This window comes from Typopeltis vanoorti, chromosome 13 (genome assembly GCF_054136105.1).
Source record: "Typopeltis vanoorti isolate ZY-2024b chromosome 13, IOZ_Tvanoo_1.0, whole genome shotgun sequence".
In the NCBI taxonomy this organism is placed as follows: Eukaryota; Metazoa; Arthropoda; class Arachnida; order Uropygi; family Thelyphonidae; genus Typopeltis; species Typopeltis vanoorti.
In genome coordinates, this window is record NC_143561.1 from 85406137 (window position 1) to 85433033 (window position 26897).

At 36.9% G+C, this 26897-nt stretch overlaps 1 protein-coding gene across 1 annotated transcript in view; it reads right to left on the reverse strand.

The window, feature by feature from the left end:
- Ric (Ras-related protein interacting with calmodulin) overlaps positions 1-26511 on the reverse strand; it is a 126948-nt gene extending 100437 nt beyond the window's left edge. Inside the window, exon 1 of the mRNA XM_090403071.1 lies at positions 26432-26511. The gene's annotated coding sequence lies outside the window, so the exon portion shown is untranslated. The remainder of the gene's footprint in view (positions 1-26431) is intronic.
- Between the last annotated feature and the right edge of the window lie 386 nt (positions 26512-26897).

The window sequence follows — 26897 nt, forward strand, 5'->3', positions numbered from 1 at the left end:
ATAAACTTCCAAGTAACAAAGAAGCCACAATTAAATAGCTGATGATGATCTTCTCCATTGTTTAAGCAGATCAAAGTGAAGAAAAGTATGGTGATTAACTGTTTTTTTTTTTTTGTTATTTTTTTAAATAAAGCATTGTTAGAATATAGGATGTTATCTGACAATGCCCAAGCTGTCAGATAGATACAATATTTAAAAAACACATACGAAATAGTAAAATAAATATTTATTAATCAAGATTTTGCATCACAAATCATTATAAAAAAGGAACAAGTTGAAAAATAAATAAAAAATTGAATTATTATTATTATTCAGGCCTCCATGGAGTCAAAAGACTCTTATCTCCTTCAAATCTTGGGGACCAAATTTGAGAACAATAGTCTAAACGTGGTCTGATCTGGGTCTTATACAATGGAATGATAACTCTTATCTCTGCAGGTCAGCGTCCTTCTGTAAAAATAATCATAATTTAAAATTCTGGATATTTTTACTTTAATTGTTTAATTTATGGTACTTTATATTACTACTAGCTGACAAACATGATGCTGATATTATTTGCATCCAGGAAACCCAACTTCGACAAACCAACAGACTAAACATTAAAAACTACGAAATCATATGACAAGATAGGCCTACGGACCAAAATGGAGGAGAGCTTCTGACACTAATCCGAAACTTGTCATATAAAGTTCTTGAGTTAGACATAGTATCAGAAGGAACTGAAATACAAGGAATTCAAATACTGGAACCAAGTAAAAAGCCATTAAACATATTTAATCGTTATCATCCTCCTGACAAAATCTCCTGACCAAATCTTTCCAACCTATCCCATCTCATTGAAGAAAACTCCATTATCTTAGGAGACATGAATAACAAACACCTGTTATGGGGTTCTGAGGAAATAAACCCAAGTGAAGAAAACCTGAGTGATTTTTTAGATGAAGAAACAGGACTAATAACTCTCAACAGTGGAGAACCAACTTATCTGTCTCATTCTTATGGTACAGAAGATAACCTAGATATCACTGCAGTGTCTCCTGATCTTCATGACAAAGCTATTTGGTCTGTTTTGGAACCAGTAGGAAGCGACCATACTCCAATATTAATCAATCTGAACCCAAAAATGACTAGACCCACCCAAAAAAGAAAATATCATTGGAACTTCCAAAAGGCAAATTGGGAGAAATACAAGGATGAAGCAAGTAAAATGCTGAAAGATCACACATACCATGATGACTTAGACAAAGACTATATAACTTGGAAGAATACTATCCTAAATGCAGCAAAGAAAAGTATCCCAAAGGGCTACAGGAGAAAAGTTATTTCACACTACACAAAGGTTCACACCAGGAACTTGCCAGTAAAATAGCTAAACGAAATGATTTAATATCTTAAAAATTGAAAGCTCTCCAGAAACCGGGATTGAGTACAACAAGATAAATGCTGAAATTAAACAAAAATATAATATATCTAGGTGGCAAAAATTTTGCCACCGCTTAAATCCAAACACTTCAGATACCAAACTTTGCAAACTGACTGCTAATTTACAAAGAGACCTACCAAAGGCAAGTGAGACTAACACACTAAAAGATCCAGATGGAAATATCAAAATTAGAGATAGGGATTTCTCAAATACTTTGGCCTTTCATTTTCAAAATATAAGCAAACTAGAGATGAATACTAGGAAAGACCATCAAATATCAAAACAGGCTCGACAGCAGAAAAATGCTGCAAACTACTCAAAAAATCAAAACAACTATTCTGGGATGCATTTACAATCTCTGAATTGGGAGATGCCTTGGAGAGACTAGATATAAATAAATCATGTGGACCAGATAACATACAAGGAATTATGATCAAACATCTTCCTTCCCAAGCCCTAGATTGGCTACTTCACCTAGACAACAATAGCCTAAAACAAGGAAAAGTTCTGAAAGACAGCCACAATCATATCAATCTTAAAGCCCAACAAACCGCAAGACCAACCAGGAAGTTATAGACCAATTTCACTGACTTCAATTCCAGGCAAATTAATGGAAAAAATAACACTCCAACTATCTAAACAAAAAATAATATACTACCTTATTTTCAAGTTGCCTTTAGAAGAAATCACTCAACAACTAATCAACTTTTCTACTTAACCCAGACAATTCAAGATAACTTCCAGACCAAACCTACCAAATCCACCATTGTAGGTTTTATAGATTTTAGCAATGCCTTTGACAAGGTGTGGAGGCAGAAACTCTTTTCCGAACTTTGTCATATTGGAATAGAAAGGAAAGTTCTTAACTGGATCTATAACTTTCTAAGAAATAGAAAAATTCGAGTTAGAATAAATAATACCTTTTCCAAGAAAGTGAAAATAAGATAGGGACTCCCTCGAGGTAACGTTTTGAGCCCACTCCTTTTTTCCATCTACTTAAATGACTTAGATAAAAATATAAATAAGGAAACAAAGATAGCTATGCTTGCTGATGATTTGGTCCTATTCTCAGCTCACAACAACCTAGAAACAGCAGCAGGTTGCTTAAACAAAGCCACTGAAAGTTTAACTACATACTGTGAAAACTAAAAAATCAAAATTGAGCCTACTAAATCAGAAATCTGTGTTTTTACTATTAATAACCACCTCAAAAAGTGGAGACCAAAGATTAAGCTAAACGGTCAACTAATTACATTTAATGAAAACGCCAAATACCTTGGAGTTACTCTGGATCCATTACTAAGCTTCAATAAACATATCAACAATGTTGCAGTCAGAGCAAAAAGAAGACCAAATATCATGAAAAGTATCTCAGGTAAAGAGTGGGGAGCTGATGCTCAAACCTTAAAAGTCACATATACCTCTATTATCCATCCCATAATGGAATATGCTTTGCCTATCTGGATGTAAACATCACAAACCAGTTTAGACAAGCTTAGAAAAATTCAGAAAAATGCAGCTAAAATCATATGTGGACTAAGGAATACAACTCCTGAAAAAATAGCAGAATTCAAATCCAACCTTGTTCCTTTAAAAATTAAGTGGCAAGAAAATCTTACCAAATTTGTAGAAAAAAGAGCCAACCTTGCACATCATAGAACAAGTGAACTTTTTAAAAATTGACAACCAACAAACAGAATAAAAAAAATAAAAAAAAAATCAACAATGCGTGAAATCATGGAAAATAAAATTCCTTTGGATTGTCCAAATAAAATAGCCAACTATCCAGCATTTCCTCCAAATCAAGACAGGAAAAATATAGTTATCAAAGGTATTTTCCATAATGTAAAAACACATTTCCTAGGAAATGTATGCTGTTATTACATTATGGAGGGAGGTCACTACCCATACCGGTTTCAGCCTTTTTTGAGGCTTCATCAGTGAGTAGCTAGACCTAATACCAAAGTGTATAGCGAAAAGAACTTATGTACTCTGCGAACGAGTTTTCCAAACAGGTGCAACCATTAAGTTACTTAAGTATAAAGAGCTAATAAGCTTCATTTCGGCAATGAAAACATTACTTAAATTAAGGGGACATTAAATCCCACATAGTTTTAAAACCGAATAAGAAACTCAAAGATTGGAATCAGAGAGTTTCTTGCCGAATATAGTGAACTATAAAGTATCGATAACGAACTATATATAAGTAACGTATATAAGTATATATAAGTAACGATAATGAACTATAAACTATATTCGGCAAGAAACTCTCTGATTCCAATCTTTGAGTTTCTTATTCGGTTTTAAAACCATGTGGGATTTAATATCCCCTTAATTTAAGTAATGTTTTCATTGCCAAAATGAAGCTTATTAGCTCTTTATACTTAAGTAACTTAATGGTTGCACCTGTTTGGAAAACTCGTTCGCAGAGTACATAAGTTCTTTTTGCTATACACTTTGGTATTAGGTCTAGCTACTCACTGATGAAGCCTCAAAAAAGGCTGAAACCGGTCTGGGTAGTGACCTCCCTCCATAATGTAATAACAGCATACATTTCCTAGGAAATGTGTTTTTAGATTATGGAAAATACCTAAGAATAGCTATCTGAACTTCCCCCACCTTTGCAACGAGTCGTCCGGTATTGTACTACGTACTAGGATCACTTGCATTAGCTAACACTAGTGTCGCCGATACTTTATAGTTCACTATATTCAGCAAGAAACTCTGATTCCAATCTTTGAGTTTCTTATTCGGTTTTAAAACTATGTGGGATTTAACATCCCCTTAATTTAAGTAATGTTTTCATTGCCGAAATGAAGCTTATTAGCTCTTTATACTTAAGTAACTTAATGGTTGCACCTGTTTGGAAAACTCGTTTGCAGAGTACATAAGTTCTTTTCGCTATACACTTTGATATTAGGTCTAGCTACTCACTGATGAAGCCTCAAAAAAGGCTGAAACCGGTCTGGGTGGTGACCTCCCTCCATAATGTAATAACAGCATACATTTCCTAGGAAATGTGTTTTTAGATTATGGAAAATACCTAAGAATAGCGATCTGAACTTCCCCCACCTTTGCAATGAGTCGTCCGGTATTGTACTACGTACTAGGATCACTTGCATTGGCTAACGCTAGTGTCGCCGATACTTTATAGTTCACTACATTCGGCAAGAAACTCTCTGATTCCAATCTTTGAGTTTCTTATTCGGTTTTAAAACTATGTGGGATTTAATATCCCCTTAATTTAAGTAATATAGTTATCAATTTTGAAATAGGAAAACATGAGAAAAAAAGCCTAGAAAACACTGAAATCTTGAGATCATTAGCGCTTTCAAAAATAATGGAATATGGACCTGACTCAATAAAGATCTACACAGATGGCTCCAAAAATCCAAATGGCATTTCTGGGAGTGGCATACTAATCTATAGCTCTCAAAATATAGAACTAAAAACAACTAACAGTATTGGATGCAACTCATACCATGCAGAATTAATAGCCATTAAAACAACACTGTAATATTTGGACAAACAAAACCCAAAGGAGTTTATATTTTTCACAGATTCCTTAGCAGTCCTTCAAGCTATTAAGAACTGTTACGCTAACCATCAAGAAATACTTAGAGACATAGCAAAAAACATAAACTACATAAGGATTCCGAAATAATCTTCCAATGGATCCCATGTGGGATTAAAGGGAAACGAAACTGCAGATGAAGTAGCAAAAATGGCAGCAACATCAAGTGATACCACAGATTTCGATCTTTTTAAAACCACCCAAAAAGAAAGCATAAAAAAAAAACAATTCTTCAGGACATGACTCACCACTGGTACTCAGCAGAAAATCCAGGAGCTACCATCAACTCCAAGTTTAATTGCAGTGCCACTACAATGATCTCTCGCCTCAAGAACAGCCACACAAGACCAATCACGTTTAGCAATGGCATAAAAGTCTTCCCCACCTGCAAAATCTGTAACATCAAGGAAGCATCACCAATGCATTTGCTAAACTGTATGAATATTTCCAAATGTGAACTCTATAACAACCCAGAAAAGGTGCTGTATAAAATACATGAACTTGACCTCTATGATCTGGTGTAATAATACCATGGGATAATAAAAAAAAATTTAAAAAAAACTGGTACTTTAATTGTTTATGCCAATACATTATTAGTTTTGGTTTCATAATACGTATTGTCGGCACTTGCAATGTGCCCATTATTGATGTTATTTTGTCAAAATAAATAATCTCTAATCATCATAACAAAATGGAGCAGCCGACGGGATTGATAATTATCAAAACAATTGGCGCAGCAGGTATAATAAATAATTACCTCTTTATAACAAATGGCGCAGCCGACAGGATTTTTGTTATGATGATTAGAGATCATTAATTTTGTTAATTATCAATCCTCATTTGTTATCAGATTTTCTCTACAATGATTCTTTCTATTTCCGAGTGTTTTTATATATGCACAAGGGTTCAATTCTGATTGGTGCAATGACTTAACTATTTCTTTCAGAATCCGAAAAATTACTGCCTCAAGACCAAATACAAAAATGTACACATTTAATAAAATAAAAACAATATATACACTTCAAATGAAATTACACAACTAAGTACAAAATTAACTGCATCCAAGGCCTTTTAAAATAAACTTGCACTTCAGAGATCACTCATTCTCTGACTCATTCTATTACTGGTTTGTTTAACATATACTTAATCACATCTACTAGACTAAACACCTTGTTTACACAATAACAAAATGTTCATAGTCAGTTTCTTTGTAAGGCCTTTTTCCAAAGATATAAGATTCTCTTCGTTTCCATAGGATCCTCTCTCATCACCCTTATGTAGCACACATTTATTCCTCCTGACTATGAAGTAAGATATTCTGAATTCACTGAAGTATAAGTACTCTTACTTCATGCAGTTTAATTTTGTTGATTTTTGTACCAGCAAAAAAGGTTTCGTCTATTGCTTTATCTAAGTTACTAAATTCCGTCTTCTTTTCCAGTAGAAATAACAGATGGATCTGGCATCCTTAAAACAGATGAAATTTTCCAATCAGCGTTTCCTCGAACATTCCTATAGAATGTCAATTGCAATATTTTCTTTTATTTACCAGTACTTATTTACAGTCTTAACTCCTCCACTTTAAAGGCTAATAGTTCTATGATTCCTTTTTCAGAATCTTCTATTAATATTCCTCTCAGTCACATACAACTAAATAAACTTTCTAAGAACAAAATTCCTCTGCCTGCATTCTTAACCTTCCATTAGCTCTCTCTTGTTTTTCCTCCATTACTTCGATACCAAACACTCTCTTGTTGTTTCCGTTGCCTTGATACGGAATGCTCTCTCTCTCTCTCTCTCTCTCTCTATGAGCTGTCAATCACCCATCAAACTCCTCGGTGAGCATTCGCTCTCCATGAAAGTGGCAATCAAGAAGTTAGGTATAATGGCTGAAGCGCTGTCTCCGTTAGTGTTACGAGAATGTCTTTGCAAAACACAGCACTTAATAATTCTAAACCACAATAAAATTTTTGAAAGTAACACAACTATCCAAATCCAGTAAGTACATAAATTATTTTAAATGCTTCACATTTCATTTTGACAAAATAACATCATTAACGGGCACATCGCAAGTGCCGACAATACGTATTATATTATGAAACCAAAACTAATAATGTACTAACAATTTATAGAAATATTCAGAATTTTAAATTATGATTATTTTTACACATCTAAGTATTGCAGCAATCCTCTGGGTTACCTTCACCACCTCTGCAACATGCTCCCTGAATTTCAGTTTTCTATCAATCATCACCCCCAGATTTCACCCCCCCACTTCCTCCAGTATAGCTCCTCCCATAGAGTATGCATCCTCCCATCGAAAGAACCCAAACTTCAAGATTTTACATTTTGCTGCATTAAACCAACACCCCCCATTCATTTTCCCATCTGTCTAGTTTATTCAAATCCTCTTGAAGGGCTGCCACATCTGCACTATTACTGATAACCCTTCCCAGCTTCACATCATCCACAAACAACTGAATATCCCCTTGCAATCCATTGACAATGTCATTGATATAAAGGTTGAACAATACAGGTCCCAGTATACTGAGCCCTGTGAAACCTTACTTGTAACATTCAGCTTACTTGACATTGCCCCACCATATACAACTCTCTGATACCTATCAGACAGCCAATCCTGAATCCATTTGACTAACCCGACATTTAAACCCATCTGCTGTAACTTAAATATCAGCTTATCATGTGACACCCTGTCAAACGCCTTTGCAAAATCCAAAAAAAAAAATAACTGTACAGCAATCCCTCGATTAATGTTCCCCCGATTAGTGTGTTTTCGATTAGTGCGTCATTTTTTTTCGATACCCAAATTCGATTAGTGCGCCTATATACATCTTAAAAATAAATGTTACCGATTTTAAAAATTTTAGATCTACATTTTTCATGGCTAACTATTTTAAAAAATCACTCACCAGGATTAAATAATTTAGTTACTGATTTAAAACATTTTACAAAGTTATTTCTTAATGGCATACTACACTATTTCCATGTACACTATGTTCCAAATTTACCGCAAAAATTTATGTCATCTGCTTTACATAGCATTTTGCTAATCATATCTCGTGCAATTGTTTTTCTTACTTTTTTATTTTAAATTATTTTTCTAACCTTTAATGATGAGTAAAAGAATTAGTGAGCAAAAAATAGAAGTGTGAAAATGATTCGAAAAGTAATCTGACTGGAAGCAAACCGTGAAATAATAAAGAAAAATGAACAAGGCAAGTCCAGAGCAGAGATAGGACAAGAACAGAAAAATGGGTGAATCAACTGCTGAATACAAAGAGAAAGGCAAGGCTGCTTCAAATTCATCATGCATGAACTCTAAATCAAAGTATTATAATGATTGAATTAGACTTTTTTTTACATGGATCGAAGATTGTAACCAAAAACAGATCCCGCTAAACACTGGCCTTATTAAATCAAAAGCATTGTCTCTTTGTAACCTGGAAAGAAAGGGCTATCAATGATGGGAAGGAAGAATTCCACGTTAGTGCTGGGTGATTTGAGCATTTCAAAAAGAGAAATAGCCTACATAATGTTCTAATCACAGGCAAAGCTACAAGTGCAGATAAGGAGATATCCAGAGATTTTGAAGAAAATTGTGTAAGAAGGAGACTATTGTGATCAACAAATATTTAATGTCAATGAAACCACCCTTTTTTTGAAAGTGAATGCCTTCCAAGACTTTTCTAGCCAAATCAGAGAAATCTCAGATATAAAGTCGCAAAGTTGAATGAAATTACTGCTAGCAATATGCAAGATGTTTGGAAGCACATTCTTCCACATTGTGCAAATGATTTTAGAGGCTTTTCAAATGAATCTAAGTTAATTAAATCTCATTCTGAGAAGAAGTTGAGTGATTCCAACCTGCTAAATTTAGATACACAGCAGGAAGATCCTGAAGAATATGAAGAAAATTTAATCACTGACAAGCCCAAAGAGGTTTCACAGAAACAATTTGAAAATAGTTTTCGTACAATCGAAGTTTTTAAGCAGCAAAGGCTTAGAAACTGACCCTGGTGAAGAGAGAACCTGTAAAATTTGCAGAGGAGGCAATAGGGCCATACCGTTAGAAAAAAGAAACAGAATGCTAGCCAACTACGTTAGCTCAATTCTCTGTTAAGAAGCAGAATAATAAATTTATATTCTGAATATGTTTTATTGTCTTTCAGCTTCACGGTTTTCCTCTAACTAGGCCCTGAGACATACCCTAATTCATTTATAAAAAAAACTTAAGGGTCAAAAAAGAAATCCGAGGAACGAATTATACATTTTCCAATAGGTTACTATATTCGATCAGTGTGTTTTCGATTAATGCACCTGTTTTAAAGAATGCATTAGGTGCACTAATCAAGGGATTGCTGTAGATGCCTTGCCCTCATCAACTGCTCTTATCGCTTTATTATAAAAGGCAATCATATTACTAAAGCAAGAGCACCTCTTAACAAATCCATGTTGATTCTCACAGATAATATTACCCTCATCTGCCCAATGCTGGATATAGTCCCTCACTAATTCCTCCAAGACCTTAACAACCACTGATGACACACAAACTGGCCTATGATTAGACACTTCCAGTCTGCTACTTCCCTTGAGCAGCGGCACTATCTTACTTTCTCTCCATTCCTTGGGTACCTTTCCCACAGCCAGACTTTTATTGAAGAATCAGGTCAATGGAGCTATCAGTTCTTTAGCACATTCTCTCAAAACCGGTGGTGAAATACCATCCAGTCCCACAGCTTTACTGATATTCGAGTACTCAGTATTTGGAACACACTCTCCTCTTGCACCTCTAAACCTTGAACCTGCCCTATCCCTCTAGTATTAAAACCTTCTCCAGAATGAAATTCATCAATAAAGTGCTCATTGAACAACTCCACTATGTCCTCTGCATCAGTCACTCTATTCCCATTTTTATCCTGCAATGTCATTCTTCCACAATCATTTCTCTTCCTACAGGCCACATAGCTAAAAAATTCCCTATAATTTTCTTTGGATCTTAGTGCCAATCTCTTCTCATATTCCAGTTTTGCCTTCCTCACTATACTAGTCTCTGGCCTGCGTCTTATATTCTTCATGTATCTTCCCTCTCCTTATATCTCTTCCATAATCTCTTTTTCAACTGCAGTTCCTGTTTGATATTGTTTGTCATCCACTTTACACCAATTTTTTTTTATATAAAAGAAGAGAAAAAATATTTAGATTTAAATATTGAAACATAAGCAGATGATGCAATGATAAAATTATTATACAATAATGGAATAACACTTGTGTTAGGAAAATGTTTATTTGTAGAATTTTCTAGGTTTCCTAGCCATTGTCAATGCAGGTGAAATAGATTAACACAATAAGAGCACTTAATACTGCAAGCACATGACAACATATGCTTTCAACTCCAGGAGATAACTCCATCTACAAACTATTAGAATTCAAGGAAATAAATTTAAAATATTAAGAAACATAGGAATGAGGAGTGTTACTTATGGATGACTTCCCAAAACTGGGAAAGTTTTAAGACGGTCATTTTTGTTGAGGTTTGGAATGGGAATATAAGGCTCACATATAATCTTCCAAGAAGAAGAAGAAAATTTTTGTATAGGACTTTTAGTTTCGTTCGATGAATTTTATGTCTGGTAGATAAGATATAGTATGGTATGGCTGGCTAAACCAGCCTTATCAGACTCTTGAAGCAAAATATACCCTTCATGTTCTTCTAGATGAATCCAAGCAGAAAAACCTGTCTGTTCCTAATAACAAAGGCTAAATTGAACAAGGGATCCTGTAAACTCCAAGATAAAAGAGGAGGATATTGGTGTCTGGAGAGGCTAAGAAGGAATTTTATAAACTAGATGAAAGGAACTTGTCAGTCTCGTGAAGAAGTCTTGCAATTTTCTCTGAGAGTCCTTTAACATACTGCAAGACTTCTTCACCAGACTGATCGACAAGTGTCTTTCCATCCAATTCATAAACTAAATTCTTTCCTAGCCTCTCCAAAAGACAAATCTCCTCTCTTATCCTGGAGTTTACAGGATTCCTTGTTCATGCATCCTTTGTTATTATGGGAAGAAAGATTGTTCTGCTCAGAAATGTCTAAAAGAACATAAAAATTATATTTCACTTCCAGACTGATAAATCTGGTTTAGCAGGCCACACTTTATCCACTAGACATAGAATTCACCAGAACCAAACTAAAGCTCAAGTTATTTTCTTCTTGAAAGATTAAATGAAGAAAGTTGTTAAGTCATTCACAGTCTGAACCTCAACAAAAATGATTGCCTTAAGCTTTTGCAAAACTTCCTAAACTTTTGAGAAGTCATCTGTAAGTAACGCTCCTCATTCCTATGTTTCTTAATATTGCAATTATTTATATTTATTTCTCTGAATTCTAATAGTTTGGAGATGGAGTAATCCTCCTGCAGTTGATATCGTATGTTGTCATGTCACTGCAATATTAAGTGCTCTTATTGTGTTAATCTATTTCAACTGTATTGACAATGGCTAGGAAACTTAACCAAAAATTCTACAAATAAATATTTTCCCTGTGTAAATGATTTGTTACTGTATAATAATAATAATTTTATCATCAGAAAAAATTTGTTACAATACAATCCTAAACATGCAAGTCACACAATAGCTGGGATAAAACACTAATGGGAGAGGGGTTGTCATTATAGAATAAAATAAAATTAATATGACTGAGAATAACAATTTCCCAAACTTCTGGAATAGAAAGGCAGTCCTGAAATTATGACGAGTCAATGGAGTAATCCTTAGGCACTTTCTTTGAAATATATGTTCAAATTTTCTCATTTCCTTCACAACTTCCCCTCTCCCCCACAACTCTGGGTATACAGTTTGATACTGGTTTCTTCAAACAGCCCTTGACAATCTCTCTCTGTCTAAACACTTATGCTATGCCAATGCTCCAAGCTGATTCCTTTCTTTGCCATAATTCCCTGCTCCATATCCCTTCTTGATCAAATACAGTACTTCTGAAGCTCTGGTCTACTCAATTGCATGGTGCATCAGGTAATTATCTCTTAGCAGCTGTGTGAATGCGATTTCCTTCCCTCTCTGTGACCATTCCTCTATCCAATCTATGTCCCCATGGAAGTCCCAATTAATTATTTTACTTACATTTACTGTGCTAATTTGACAACTCCTACTCATACTTCTTGACATGCAGTCTAATTTGCCTATCTCAGCAAATAACCTGAAATGAACTGCCATCTCTATAATACTGGGAATTAGTATATATTAAATGTGATGCCCCCTTCATCCCTCAACCTTTCCTTACTCCTTGTATTGATTATCCCACTAACATTATGAACCTGGTGAACTACATATCGCATCATGTGATCACTCTCCCACAAACAGCTGGTAGCTTGGACCCATCTGGAATATACTAGTTTCCTTGACTCTGCACTTCTAAACCCTAAACTAAACTATACTTTCTCAAGACCCCCCCCAACTCTAAATCCATTTAAATGCAAACCAGCCAGCTTACATTAGTACTTCTATCCATCAAACTCATTCCACACTACACTCCTGCAAATCTTGTAAACTATCTTGAGCATGTGGCAGTGAATTTAAGCTGTGCAGAAGTGATTTTTAATTGGTGAATAGTCCGTTTTTTCCCCCGTTTTTCTACGTTTTTGAGTGCTAAATTGTTTCTCTGAATACGAGTGTACTTCAGTGGTTGTTTTTTGGAAGTTAGTTGCTGTCGCGATATAATATATTTTGGTTACCGTCGGAATTGAATGCATAACGGTGGAAGACAAAACGAAGCTAAGTTTTCATTACTGTATTTAGTTATATTTCATTTTATTTAGTGTACTTAAATGTTTTGTTTTGCTTGTAATTGTTTGTACTTTTTTTTTTCTATTTATTTAATGGAATTTATTAACTGAATAATTAACGATTATGCTACTCGGCAATAAGGAATGATGGCGGATTCAGCTGCATTTGTAAGTAGCGTATTGCCAAGTCCTCCGCCATTTAAGATCTCGATTATAAGAAATATCATAAGGGATTTTGTGGCATGCAGTACTTGTGGCATGTATGCGTCTCGAGAATTAGATATATGGCTTGTTAAAGAGAGCGGAGAGCATATGTGTGCAAAATGCAGGCAGTGGGAGGAAATAAGTGTCGAATTATCAATATCCGACCTTGTTGCTCCAGGAACGGGGAATGAATGTAGGAAGACAAGTAACGTGATAGGAGAGAATGAAAAAAATATATGTATGAATGAGAAAATAATAGTTGATAGTGTGGAAGGCATGAGTGACTTTGAAAGTTTAGGAGATGGTTTTGTTTGGGAGAGTGAATTTAGATTAAGAGTGACTGACCTGCAGAGGGAGATAGATGAGCTGAAAGAGGAGGTGGAATGTCTTGTGAATGAAAGCAGAAGTATGAAAGATAAGATTAGGAGAATGGAAGAGATAAATGCAAGCTGAATCAGAGTGGGGGAAAGAGAGAAATTTGGGAGTGTTAGAAGAGGAGAGAAAGGAAACAGAAGAGAGGGAATGAGTGAGAGGTATGTGGGTGCTAGAAGAGGAGAAAATGGAAACAGTAGAAGAGAGGTATGGGAATGCTAGCAGACGAGAGGATGGAAACCGCAGGAGAGATGGAATGAGAGACAGATATGAAAGTGCTAGAAGAGGAGAGAATGGAAACAGGAGAGAGATGGAATGAGAGAGAGAGAGAGAGATGGGAATGCTAGAAGACGAGAGGATGGAAACAGTAGGAGAGATGGAATGAGAGACAGATATGAAAGTGCTAGAAGAGGAGAGAATGGAAACAGGAGAGAGATGGAATGAGAGAGAGAGAGATATGGGAATGCTAGAAGACGAGAGGATGGAAACAGTAGGAGAGATGGAATGAGAGAGGGATATGGAAGTGCTAGAAGTGGAGAAAATGGAAACAGTAGGAGAGAGGGAATGAGAGAGATGTATGTGAGTGCTAGACAAGGGGAGAATGGAAACAGTAGGAGAGAGAGGTATGGGAATGCTAGAAGAGAGAATAGCAGTAGAAGAGAGGGAATGAGAGAGAGAGACCTATGGGAATGAAAGAAGAGGAGAGAATGGAAACAATAGGAGAGAGAGAGAGAATGGTAAGAGGTGTAATGTATGGCGACTCAATGATCCGTGGTGTTCAAGATAGGATGCGTCAGGAGTGTCTGCCAGGAGGAACAATAGAAAGGGTGGCTATGGCAATTAAGAGAGGTGAAAAGGTGGATAAGATGATTGTGATGGTAGGAACCAATGATTTGAGTGGTAATGTAAGTCGGGCAGCGAGAAATATGAGATTTTTGCTTGAGGCTGTACAAAAGAAGACAGAGAGAGGAAAAATAGTGTGCGTGTTGCCTAGGTATGATAATGATGAACTGAACAGAAGAGCGGTGATATTGAATGGCATAATAGCGAGAATGATTGGAATGTGTGGATGCTTGGAGTGCGTTTGAGGAAAGAGAGGAATTGTATGTGAGAGACCGCTTACATTTGAATGAGGAAGGACGTAGGCATCTGGAGAGATTGCTGTTCTGAACGAGTCAGTGTGTCCCAGGAAGGATGATAGAATGGGTGGCCTCTTGTGGGAATGGATACTTGGGAGAAGGGAGACGATGTCAGGTAGCACTGAGCCCAGTGGAGTCTAGAAGGGATAATGGTGGGCATAGAAATAATGGCATTTATATGTTTTATACTAATGCCAGGAGTATCCGGAATAAGGGAGAGGAATTGGTGGCGCAGATAGCATCAGCCTGGCCAAAAATTATTGGGATCACTAAGACGTGGTTGACAGAAGGGGATATAATAACAGGCATAGAAGTCGCTGGGTATAGCATTTTTCGTCAGGATAGGAGGGGAAAGCGTGGTGGTGGGGTACTGCTTATGATAAGTGATGACCTATGTCCTCTAAGAGTGGAGGCTTTGGAAGGAAGTGAGACAAATGATTTTGAGAGCATATGGTGTCAGGTAGAGGTAGGCAAGACAGGATATTTAGTGGGGTGTTGCTACAGACCCAGGAGCACAGAGGATGGAGACCAGGAGATGTTTAGACAGCTAAGTTTGGCAGGTGCAAGAAGAATGATTGTTATTGGGGATTTCAACCAAAGCAGTATAAATTGGAGAGAGGAAGATGCATGTAGCAATAAGGGAATGGATTTTCTAGAATTCTTGAGGGACAAATGTCTTAGGCAACATGTAACAGAGGGAACAAGAGGTTCAAGAGTTTTGGATTTGGTTATAGCATCAGAAGAGTTGATAATAACTGAGATGACATCTCTCCCACCAGTTGGAGAGAGTGACCATATGGTTTTGACTTGGAAAATGAATAGACATGCAGGAGTATCAGAGATGGGAACTTATGTGGAATTACAAAGCAGGTAATTATAATAGTCTTAGACGTCAACTTCGGGAAGTTTCATGGAGGGAGGAATTGGAAGGCTGGAATATCATTAGTGCGTGGGAAATTGTGAAAGAATTTTTGTTAGCAGCAATGGTAAGTTGTATACCACGAGTGAAGAAGAGGACACAATTTGGAGTAAAGTGGATGACAAACAATATTAAACAGGAATTGCATGAGAAAAAGAGGCTATGGAAGAGATATAAGGAGACAGGTGAAGAGAGGATGCATGAATAATTTATGACACAGGCCAGAGGAGTGACTAGTGTGGTACAGAAAGCGAAACTGGAATATGAGAGGAGGTTGGCCCTAAGATCCAAAGAAAATCCTAGGGAATTTTTTAGCTTTGGCCAGTAGGAGGAGAAATGACTGTGGAAGAATGATATTGTGGGATAAAAATGGGAATAGAGTGACTGATGCAGAGGACATAGTGGAATTGTTCAATGAACACTTTATTGGAGTATTTCATCCTAGAGGAGTCAGTTTTAATGCTAGAGGGGATAGGGGAGTGTGTTTCAGATACTGAGTACTCTGGATGTCAGTAAAGCTTTGGGACTGGATGGTATTTCACGAGTTTTGAGAGAATGTGCCAGGGAACTGACAGTGCCTTTAACCTGGCTTTTCAATGAAGGTCTGGTTTTGGCAAAGGTGCCCAGGGAATGGAAGGAAGGTAAGATAGTGCCATTGCATAAGGGTGGTAACAGACTGGAAATGTCTAATTATAGGCCAGTCTGTGTGTCATCAGTAGTTGTTAAGATCTTGGAGAAAGTAGTGAGGGACCATATACAACATTGGGCAGATGAGGGTAATGTTATCTGTGAGAGTCAACATGGATTTGTGAAAGGGTGCTCTTGTTTTAGCAATATTCTAGCCTTTTATAATAAAGTTACAAGAACATCAGATGAGGGAAAGGCATATACTGCAATTTTCTTAGACTTAGCAAAAGCATTTGACAGGGTGCCACATGATAAGCTGATATTTAAGTTGCAGCACATGGGTCTAGATGTCAGATTGGTCAACTGGATTCAGGATTGGCTGTCTGATAGGTATCAGAGAGTTGTGTATGGTGGAGCAGTTTCAAGGAGGCAAGGGTTATAAATGGGGTCCCACAGGGCTCAGTACTAGGACCTATATTGTTTAACCTTTATATCAATGACATTGCCAGTGGATTGCAAGGGGATATTCAGTTGTTTGCAGATGATGAGAAGCTAGGAAGTATTATTAGTAATAGGGCAGATGTGGTAGCCCTGCAAGAAGATTTGAATAAGCTAGATAGATGGGCAAATGAATGGGGGGGTGTCAGTTTAATGCAGCAAAATGTAAGGTCTTGAGGTTTGGGAAACATCGATGGGCTGCAGCATACTCTATGGGAGGAGTTATGCTGGAGGAAGTAGAGGAGACAAGAGATCTGGGGTTGATAGAAACCTGAAGTTTAGGGGACATACTGCAAAGGTGGTGAAGGTAACACAGAGGATTGCTGCAATTATGAGGTGGACACTGACCTGCAGAGATAAGAGGGTTATCATTCCGTTGTATAAGTCTCTGATCAGACCACACTTGGACTACTGTTCTCAGATTTGGTCTCCAGGATTTGAAGGGGATAAATTAACTGTGGAAAGGATACAAAGATGGTTTCAGGACTGTACAAGGATAGTTATGAGGATCGGCTGAGGGAATGTGGACTGCAGAGTTTGGTGGATAGAAGAAGGAGAAGTGATATGATTGAGACTTTTAAACTGTTGAGAGGGTTGACACTGGGGAGTTTTTTCACTTGGTTGAACAGCGGGAAGGAGTGATGACAAGAGGCCATCCCTGGAAGTTACGAAAGGAAACTGTGAGCAAGAGGGTGAGGAGTGGTTTCTTTGCGTGGAGGGTGGTTGAACCGTGGAATGCATTGCCTGATGGAGTGGTGAGAGTGAGAACGGTCAATGAGTTTAAGGAGTGGTATGATAGACTTTGTGTTTCTAAGGGGGGGGATCTCCCCTCGATGAGTCTTGACAGACTATGTTCTTAGGAAGGACCTCCCACGATGAGTCTTTTGACTCCATGGAGGCCTGAATAATAATAATAATATCTCATTTGCAATCGCAGCTCTTCATCTCAGCTTGCCGCTATCACACCTGGGAGCAGATTTTCAGCTCTAAACTTTGGTAATTACAATTTTTGTTTCCTCACTCTTCTCATTTGCTTGTACCAGCAACTAGTAATGAATCACTAATTATATATTCAGTCTTATCCTTTATCCAAATGTTAACAAACAAAGTTTGCACCTGAAGTACTTTTAGGACTGGGGCAACTCATGGTAAAGGTGGTATTATAAGTTCTCATCACTTGCCTTAGGATCTCTCATAATGCAAAACACATCTCCTTGCAGACATGTATAATGCTATGAATTAGTGGAAGGGCCACTACCCAGACCAGTTTCGACCTTTATTGAGGTCTCATCAGTGGGAGCCAACAAAGCACATCTTGTGGAGATGTGCTTTGTTGAAGCTGAAGTAGTTGTAGGTCAGAGAGCACTGCAAAGGCCATGATTTGTAGAAGAGATGAGTGAAATTCTCCATATATATTGTAGTAAAGAATCTGTTGCTGTATATTTCATATCTCACTCCATTACAACCTAACTTAAACAGCTATGAAAAGTCAAGCAAAAGAGAAATAGTTTACATGTGGAAAAGGTGATTCACTTCACAAACCCACATGGTCTTAGTTCCAAACTCAACAATGTTTATTTCAATCTACAACTACATTCATACAAATTAAGTGCGAGAATTGTGAGATTGTTCTCCTTGGGGACTTGAACATCCATAATTCAAACTGGCTCCCCCTACTCCAACTTCACAGATCAAGCAGGAACGGAAGCTGAATCATTTGCCATATTTTGACTTAATACAAATAGTCAATCTACCAACCAGAATACCAAACAATCCTTATCATTTACCAACATTTTTGATCTTAACCAACTCTCCCTCTGAATATACTGTGGATGTCTGCTCTCCCCTTGGCCACTCTGACCACAAACGTATACTAGTCTCCTTCTCTACAGTTTGTCCTCCTACCAGCCAATCTCAGCCTCATACCCCCATGACACTATAATTGTGCCAACTAGAATAAACTTGAATTTTATGCTGCTTTTCCAAGCTCAAATTACTGCTTTTTGCTCTCATGATCCAAACACTTGCACTGAACTGATAACCAAAATAATTCTCACTGGAATAAGAGCCTTCATTCCCCACTCTAATGCAAACTTGTATCCAAGACCTGGTTTCCAACAGCCAGAAACCTGTATAAAAAAGTTAAACAATTCCAAAGCAGACTTCATAAGAATGAAATGCAATAAAATTACCTCCTGCCCAACTGGAAGTCAAACCTTCTGGTCTCTCGCTAAGGCTGTTGGGCATAACTTCTTTCTTTCCCTGTTGCCACCTCTCTTACATTCCTAATGGCACCATGGTAACCTCACTCAAGGAAAAGGCAGACCTCTTGGCATCAGTTTATTTCCTCCAACTCCTGCCTGGATGACCAAAGCAAATCACTTCCCATACTTCTACAAACTGCCCACTGCATGCCTCCTCTGAAATTTTGCCTAACGACATCAGAAAAACTCTCATTAATCCTAATACTAATATTGCTCCTGGTCCAGATGGTACTCCTCTGGTTGTGCTCAAGACGTGCTCCGGAAATGACACCCATCTTGCATCATCTATATAAACTTTCATATTCTACTGGCATCTATTCAACAGTATGGAAGCAAGCCCACATCCAGCCTATACCCAAAAGTGGATAAAAAAAGTCAGCCACCTAATAATCGTCCCATTGCTCTCACCTCAGTACATTAAAAAGTGATGGAGAAGGTTATCCACAACCACTTTCTTCATTACCTGTAGGCTCATCATTCAATTAGCAATCACCAATATAGATTCTGCCATTCTTTCTCGTTCTACAATCAACCTCCCAGCTAATCTCACCGATCTTTGGCCTCAGGTAATGGAATGATTTGGAGAAATAGGACCAGAAAACATTAAAAACACAGGAGCCGAGCCTGCTTTCAAGACAAATGGCAGAAGGAAACTACAAAGTTGCATCCTGTAATGATTCAAAAAAATATCCTGAGACTACTGAAAACTCTAAATTATTTCCAGATTTTCAAGGCCTCTAGTTCAATTTTCGCAAAAAATGCTGTGCCATACTTGACCAAAAATTTCATGCAGTATATCTCTTGCTACTTTTCAAAGAAAAATAGATTCTAAAATGTTTGAACACCTTAAATGCCTTTTTAATACGGCCTGTTATACAACTAAATTCAATAAACCATTTACTGTCTTCGAAAACTTCAGAGGCGCAGTTGTTAAACAGTATCAAAGGACATGAAATGTAAAGAATTTATGTCAGTTACTGCTGATGTCAAACAAAAATTAGTTAAGGAAATTAAACACCCCAGTAGCAAGTCTTCTTCTATATGATTCTACAGATATTGCTCATCCATTATATGAAATTTATTATTATTTATATTATAATGTGACACCTCCAAGGAATTCTTGGGCTCATCATGGAAGGGTACACACTACTAAACTACATCTCACTATCTCCTTTACTTAAACCTCCAACTACACGAAACTACTATCATCAGCACACAATGCCATCTATCACTTACCACCAACAGTATATTTTGTCTGCAAACTGTGGGATTCTCATGGCCAATTTGCCTGTATACAGGATGGAAAAAAACCCAAGTTCCTTTGAGAAAAACAACGTACTACTACTATGCATAAATAAAAATAGGAAGAAGAATTTCTTTACATAATTCCTCTCCAAAATTCAGATGCTGTACATTTCAATATATGAGAGAGTGAAATGAACAAATTCTTGTAGTCATTAAAGACATAATTAGTTAGCAAGCAGTGAAGAGTGGGAAAAAAAAAAAAACTAGTGGCAAAACTAAACAGACACACCAGGTTTTACAAGTTATTGTACAAAAAAAAAAATATATATATATATACACATACATTTTTTTTTCAGTCAGTATAGACTAAGCCCTTTGGTCAGAAAGACCTGGGTTTGATTCCTATCAATGATGTGATAGGATGTCACATCATTGATGATGTGATGACATCAATGTGCAAAACTTTAGTTGGACATCACCTTGAGTTAGACCGACTAACTTAAGGTGAGTTAGCTGGTCTCATACAGAGGTAGAGGGTTTTTCCCTTGGGGATTTTTTTGTCCCTCAGAACAGGCAAACCAGCCTGTAACAAACACATCTACAAACATAGGACACTAAATCCTGGAATAAGGATCGACTAACCTATTCTGTGGAATTTTCGAATGCCTGCACAGTGAAGTGTGGGTCTACTTTAAATCAGGATATATGTATACATACATATGTACACACACCTTTCACCACAAGTCATATTATTGGAAAGTAAACATTTTTTGTGACCAGTAGATTTCAATAGTATTTCCGAAGCCCTGTCTGTTATAAAATCTACCATGTAATCACAATTTTCTATACAAAAATTTCTATTTGTGTATAAAATTTTTATTAAAATTATCATGCACATTTTACTTTTTACTTTATAAACTTGTACAATGAATTTATGCTATGTTAAACATACATTTAATTTGCTGTTCTTATTCAAAAAAACATCGCACTATAAAGTAAAAAAAATCAGTAAATATGGTTTTTTTTGTTTTTTGTATTCTTATAATTTTCAATTTTTCCTGCTAGAAAAGAATGAGTAATGACACCTAATGCTTTACAAAAAAAAAAAAAAAAAAAGGAAAAAAAAAAAAAAAAAAAAAAACACTGGGTATGATCATAGGCAAAAATTAAGCCTCAATGTCCAATTTCCCATTTTGATACTGGTCCACTAGCAAAATTGTCTGCCATTCAAGGTTACTTTTCTGTTTAATTCCTATTGCTCAAACATAACAAATTATTGGCGTAATTCAGAAACATCTGTATGCTGTTTTCTTCAAATCATCAACATTAGTTATGCCAGCATTCTGTTTCTGTAATCACTCTAAATTCTGTAAACTCTGCATGCATATTTCTTTTCTACCGATGTTTCTAATGTAGATGCCATCTTCAGTTCTTCTGAGAGAAAATGCCATTTGCAGATCCCTCACAGACTTAAACAGGGAGGAAAAGTGGTGTAATCACACCTCTCCACCAGGGGCATGTTGGCCATATGTGCAATGTGTGCAATGCACACAGGCACCAGGATAGTAAAGGCACCAAAGAAGAGGAAATACTTTAAAAAAAAAAAAAAACGTTTTTTTAAAGTGATTTTTTTATTGGAGGGGGGGATAGGGGTGCCAACTAAAGTTTTGCACACAGGCGCCGGACACTACTAGCGTGCTACTGGGTATAGAGGCACCAACTAAAGTTTTGCACACAGGCAACAGACACTACTGGCACGCCCCTGCTCTCCACTATTCAAGTCAGTGAGGGCTCTGTGCCTGAATGATGCGAGTGAGATTTGTAATGGAATGGGACAGAGAGGGTAGGGAGGATATTCATTGGAAATTGCATGATTGTTCAAGAGTTTTCTTTGCTGTTGTATGAAGAACAGCTTTATTAGCAAAGAGCATTGCCTGAAAAAGTATCATGCCCAGAAATTGTGAATGAGTTTAAGAAACAATTTGATTTAAACCTTGTTTGCAATAGTGAATTTGCCACTAGTTTGACAATGATAATTTCACAAACAAATCAATTTACTTATTAAGTGGTCATTATGCTGGTGTTACAGGAAAAAGTAAATGTCTGCCAGTTTAAAGTAGCTAAGTATAAGGCTGAGATCACATGCTGTGTATTATATTAATGGAATTGAACTGCAAGACATTAACAAGGTAAGAGACTTGGGGGGGGGGGATGTGGACAGAGAACTGAAATTTAGAGGGCATCTGACAAAGGTGGCCAAAACAGCACTTCAAATTACATTGTTGTTGAAGAACACACACACACACACACACACACAGAGATAGGAATGTTACTGTTCTATTTTATAAGGTATTAATAAGGCCACATCTGGATTCATTGGTGATGAAGATGTGGTGATGATCCAGAGGCACGTGATTAAGATTGTTGCAGGTCAGTGGTATGTTTTCTATGAGGATAGATTCAAGGTCTGTTGGCTTCAAAACTAGCTGATAGGCATAAGAGAGGGGAGATATGATATAAGTCATTAAAGGGTTTTATAGAAATGATACTGATGATTGTACAGTGCAAGGGAGGGAGGGAATTAGGGATCTTCTTAAAACTGTGCAAGAGTGCAACAGGGATGTTGGAACCAGATATTTTGCTTGGAGGATGGAGAATACATGGAAAGCACAGCCAGAGGTGGTTGTGAGTGCTGTCTGTGAATGAGTTTAAGGAGAAGTATGATAGGCATTATTATTAAGAGAGACCTCCAGGGAGTCAGAGACTCATCGAGGGAGGCCACATACTACATACACCATCAATCATACTTATTCTTGAATTCATTCACACTGCTTGCACTCACAACATCCAATGGCAATCCATTCCAATCATGCATCACCCTCTGAGAGTACAATCTAGCCCTCACACCCTTCTTGGCAGCCTTCATTCTCATCTTCCAAGGATGCCCTCGTCCTTTCCCCACCCTCCATAAATTGAAAAATTCCATCAACTGAAATCCTGTATGACCATTTCAGAAGTTTGTAAGTCTCAATCATATCCCCCCACTCTTTCTCATTTGCTAGTGTCTGCAGTCTACAAATTCTCAATCAGCCTTCATAATCAGTATTCCACAATCCTGATATTGTTTTTAAATCACAACGAAAACTCTCTTTGGTTTCCGTTGTGATCAGAATCACAATGGAAACCAGACCTGCGCACAATAATCCAAGTGAAGTCTTATCAAGGCCTTGAAAAGAGGCAAAATAATATCCTTATCTTTATATGTGAACATTCGTTTCAGCATTGCAATTATGTTTTGAGTTGTATTTGCAATCTTTGCCACATGGCCCTAAACTTCAACTTCCTATCAATTAACACTCCACGATGCCTAGTCTCACAGTTTCTTCTAGCCTAATTCCACCAATATAATACGACATTGGATATCTAATCATGCTGATGTGAATGGCTTTACATTTACTGACATTGAACTGACACCCATTTTCCCATGCCCACAATTCCAGCCTATTCAAATCATTCTACAAAGCTGCATATCAGCAGAATTCCTGATTTCCCTACCTATCGTTGCATCATCGGCAAATAACTGTATGTTGTTTGTCAAATCCTTCCCAATATCATTAATGTACAGATTGAATAACAGTGGACCAAGCACTGATCCTTGTAGCACACCACTTGTTACCTTATACCTTGCAGACTCAGATCTCCCCAATATACCACTTTTTGATATCTGTCAGTGAACCATCCTCTTATCCATGCTAATATTGTATAACTCAAACCTATTTTCTCCAATTTATGCAGCAGTCTGCGATGCTGTATTCTGTCAAAAGCCTTAGCAAAATCCAAAAGTATCATGGTGTATCCATTTGCCTCATCTATTTCAATGGTAAGATCGTTATAGAATATAAGTGAGTTGCTAAAACATGACCTTCCTTAGTAAATCCATGTTGTTCATTGCAAAGTAGAGATTCACTGTCAACCCATTTCTGAATGCAGGCCCTAACCAATTTTTCCAAAATCTTCACCACCACTCCTGAGATACTAATTGGTCGGTAGTTGGATACATCGGTCTTTGCACCACCCTTGTGCAATGGAATTACCATACATTCCTTCCATTCCTGTGGAATCTTCCCTGTTCTGAGACTCATATTAAACAACCTGGTCAAAGGAATGACCAGTTCAGCTGAACACTCTTTTAGCACATGTGCCAATATCCCATCAGTCCCTATTACTGAATTCTTATTCGATTTGTGCAACAGCTCTAATAGATCATCCTCATACACCTGCATTCCTCATCTAGTGAAGAGGTAACAGTGAGCTCAATGTCGCATTCACAAGGTTGATAGCTTTAACAAAATGGGCATTCATTAACTGAACAACCTTTTCTGCATCTGAAACCCTCACGCCATCTGGATTTCGAAGAGTTATTCTTTCATATTTATTCTTTCTTTTACTTACAACATATCGATGGAATTCTTGTGGGTTGTCTTTAGCATGCAAAGCCAGTTTCTTTTCATACTCAGATTTTGCTTTACGTACAACAGTTGTGACTATTCTAGCCTGCTGCTTATAACGTTCATAATGGACGTCATCCTTATGAAAATGGTATTGATTCCACATCATCCTTTTCTTATGAATCTCTTGCTTAATAAGATTACACATCCATTTGATTCCTACTCTATTTATTCTTTAAACTCTCAGAACACATTCTGATATCACATCATTTAAGTATTGTTTAAATGCTTCCCATGCACTGTCGATATTCTTTCCATCCAGCAACAGATCCCATTCCACTGAACTCGGTATACACCTCAGTTGGTCATAATTTCCTGCTTTGTAGTTCAGCATGTAACCCTTTCTGAATGGAACATTCATAAACTTAGTCACTTCCCAAGTGAGTACCGCATGATCACTGTCACCAACTGGAAGCAGAATAGTTATGTCTTTAACTGAAACACCCTCTGACACTATAATCAAATCTAACACTCTTTAACCTCGAGTTCCTTCTGTCACATGCTGCTTGAAGAAGTTGTCCCACAACAGCTCAATAAATGCATTTTCATTCTTCTCATGAGATTCTACTGCCCAATCAATATTTGGATAATTAAAGTTTCCCATTATGATTACTCTTTTTGGGCTCACCTTTTCTATTTAGTGATGCATTTCTTCATCACCAGTTACTGATCCACCAAGTCTGTAATTTGTCTTGTTTGATTCCACCTCAAATCAGATGGCTTCAAACTCACTTCCACATGAAATATTGTTGGTAGTATTACTACATTCATAGGTGTCAATTCTAACTGGATTTAAGTAATCCAATATCATTAGCAGCATGCCCCCTCCTCTCCTCTCCACTTTATCCTTCCTAAAAATACTGTACCCATGACTCTCGATACCAGTTAGTAGGTCTGATTCTGATTAGCCAGGTCTCACTAATTCCTACAATCTGAGGTCACAACATATTGACTAAGGCAACAAACTCTGCCCCCTTTGTTTCTGATACTCCTAGCATCCGTGTATAGACATAATAATCTACCTGCGTGTTCTTTTATATACTGTTATTTGCAGTCTGCCTGACACAGTTGGACAACTTGCAGATCTCTATTCTCCTCTAATGCCTTACACACGTAGACATCTTTGCACACATATGATATGGTGGGAATAATGTGTAGAGCGTAAGATCTCCCGCAACGATGAGTCTTCTGACTCCATGGAGATACCTTATAATAATAATAATAATTGTATTCTTCATCTTGCTAACAAAATAATAAAAATACTCAAATTATTAAAACATGTAATCAATTAAAATGATTACATGTTATCTTTTCATTTTACTTAATAAATTTTTACGTATACTGCTACACTAATGACAACTCACTGTAACAGTCTTGCTATTATGAAATTTTCAAACGAAGAGTGTTTCTCCCCGTGTGATTTTTTTCCCTTTTGCATAGTTAAAAATTATTATGCACGTTTTCTTCTAATTAAAAGCCATTATTACTGCACGTTACTAGAAATTAATTATGTGGTACGTTGAGGTTGTAATTTATACTAAAAAAGTAATTAATTATAGCTATGAGGCAACCCGTCACAGCATATTGAAACTCAAAGTCAACGGTACAATGCGTACCAATGAAAATACATCAACAAATATATGTATGTATATGATTACATCGGCGAAATGTTTCTGTGTTAGACTCGTTCATGTCAAACTCATATACAGTTAACAAAATGCTTTAAACATAATAGTTCACGTTCTACATTCCTTTCCCAATTATGACGCTAACACCTTTCAAAGATTAAATACATGTGCACACAAACACATAACTGAATATTAAAGGTACGCATTACAAACCTTCCAGCCAACTTCCAAAAATATAACTCGACCATCCAGCTCAAAACACCTGGTAATCAATAATTACAACGTTACCTCTGATAGACAGCTAATGCACTTAAGACTTTTACAGTAACCAGAAAATGCCGAATGGGCATTAAACCAATAATTTACCGAAAGGCGATCATAAATATGACAATAAAATATTCTTTTTTTCCGCCACAGCATTAGGAAAGTTTCACACAGGCTACGTCATTCGATTATACGTCATATGGTTTCCGGTTACACATGGGACCACATGATATTATTATTATTATTATTCCTGATACCTCCAAGGAGTCCGAAGACTCATATAAATAACGAAAGACCCCGCCCACTTTTTTTCTCCTTGTTTTTTCCTGTAACAAGACCAAAAAGTCATCAGGCATCTTAAAGTTCTAGATGTTGTTATCTTTGTAGCTGGTTATTTGTATTCAACGATATATGA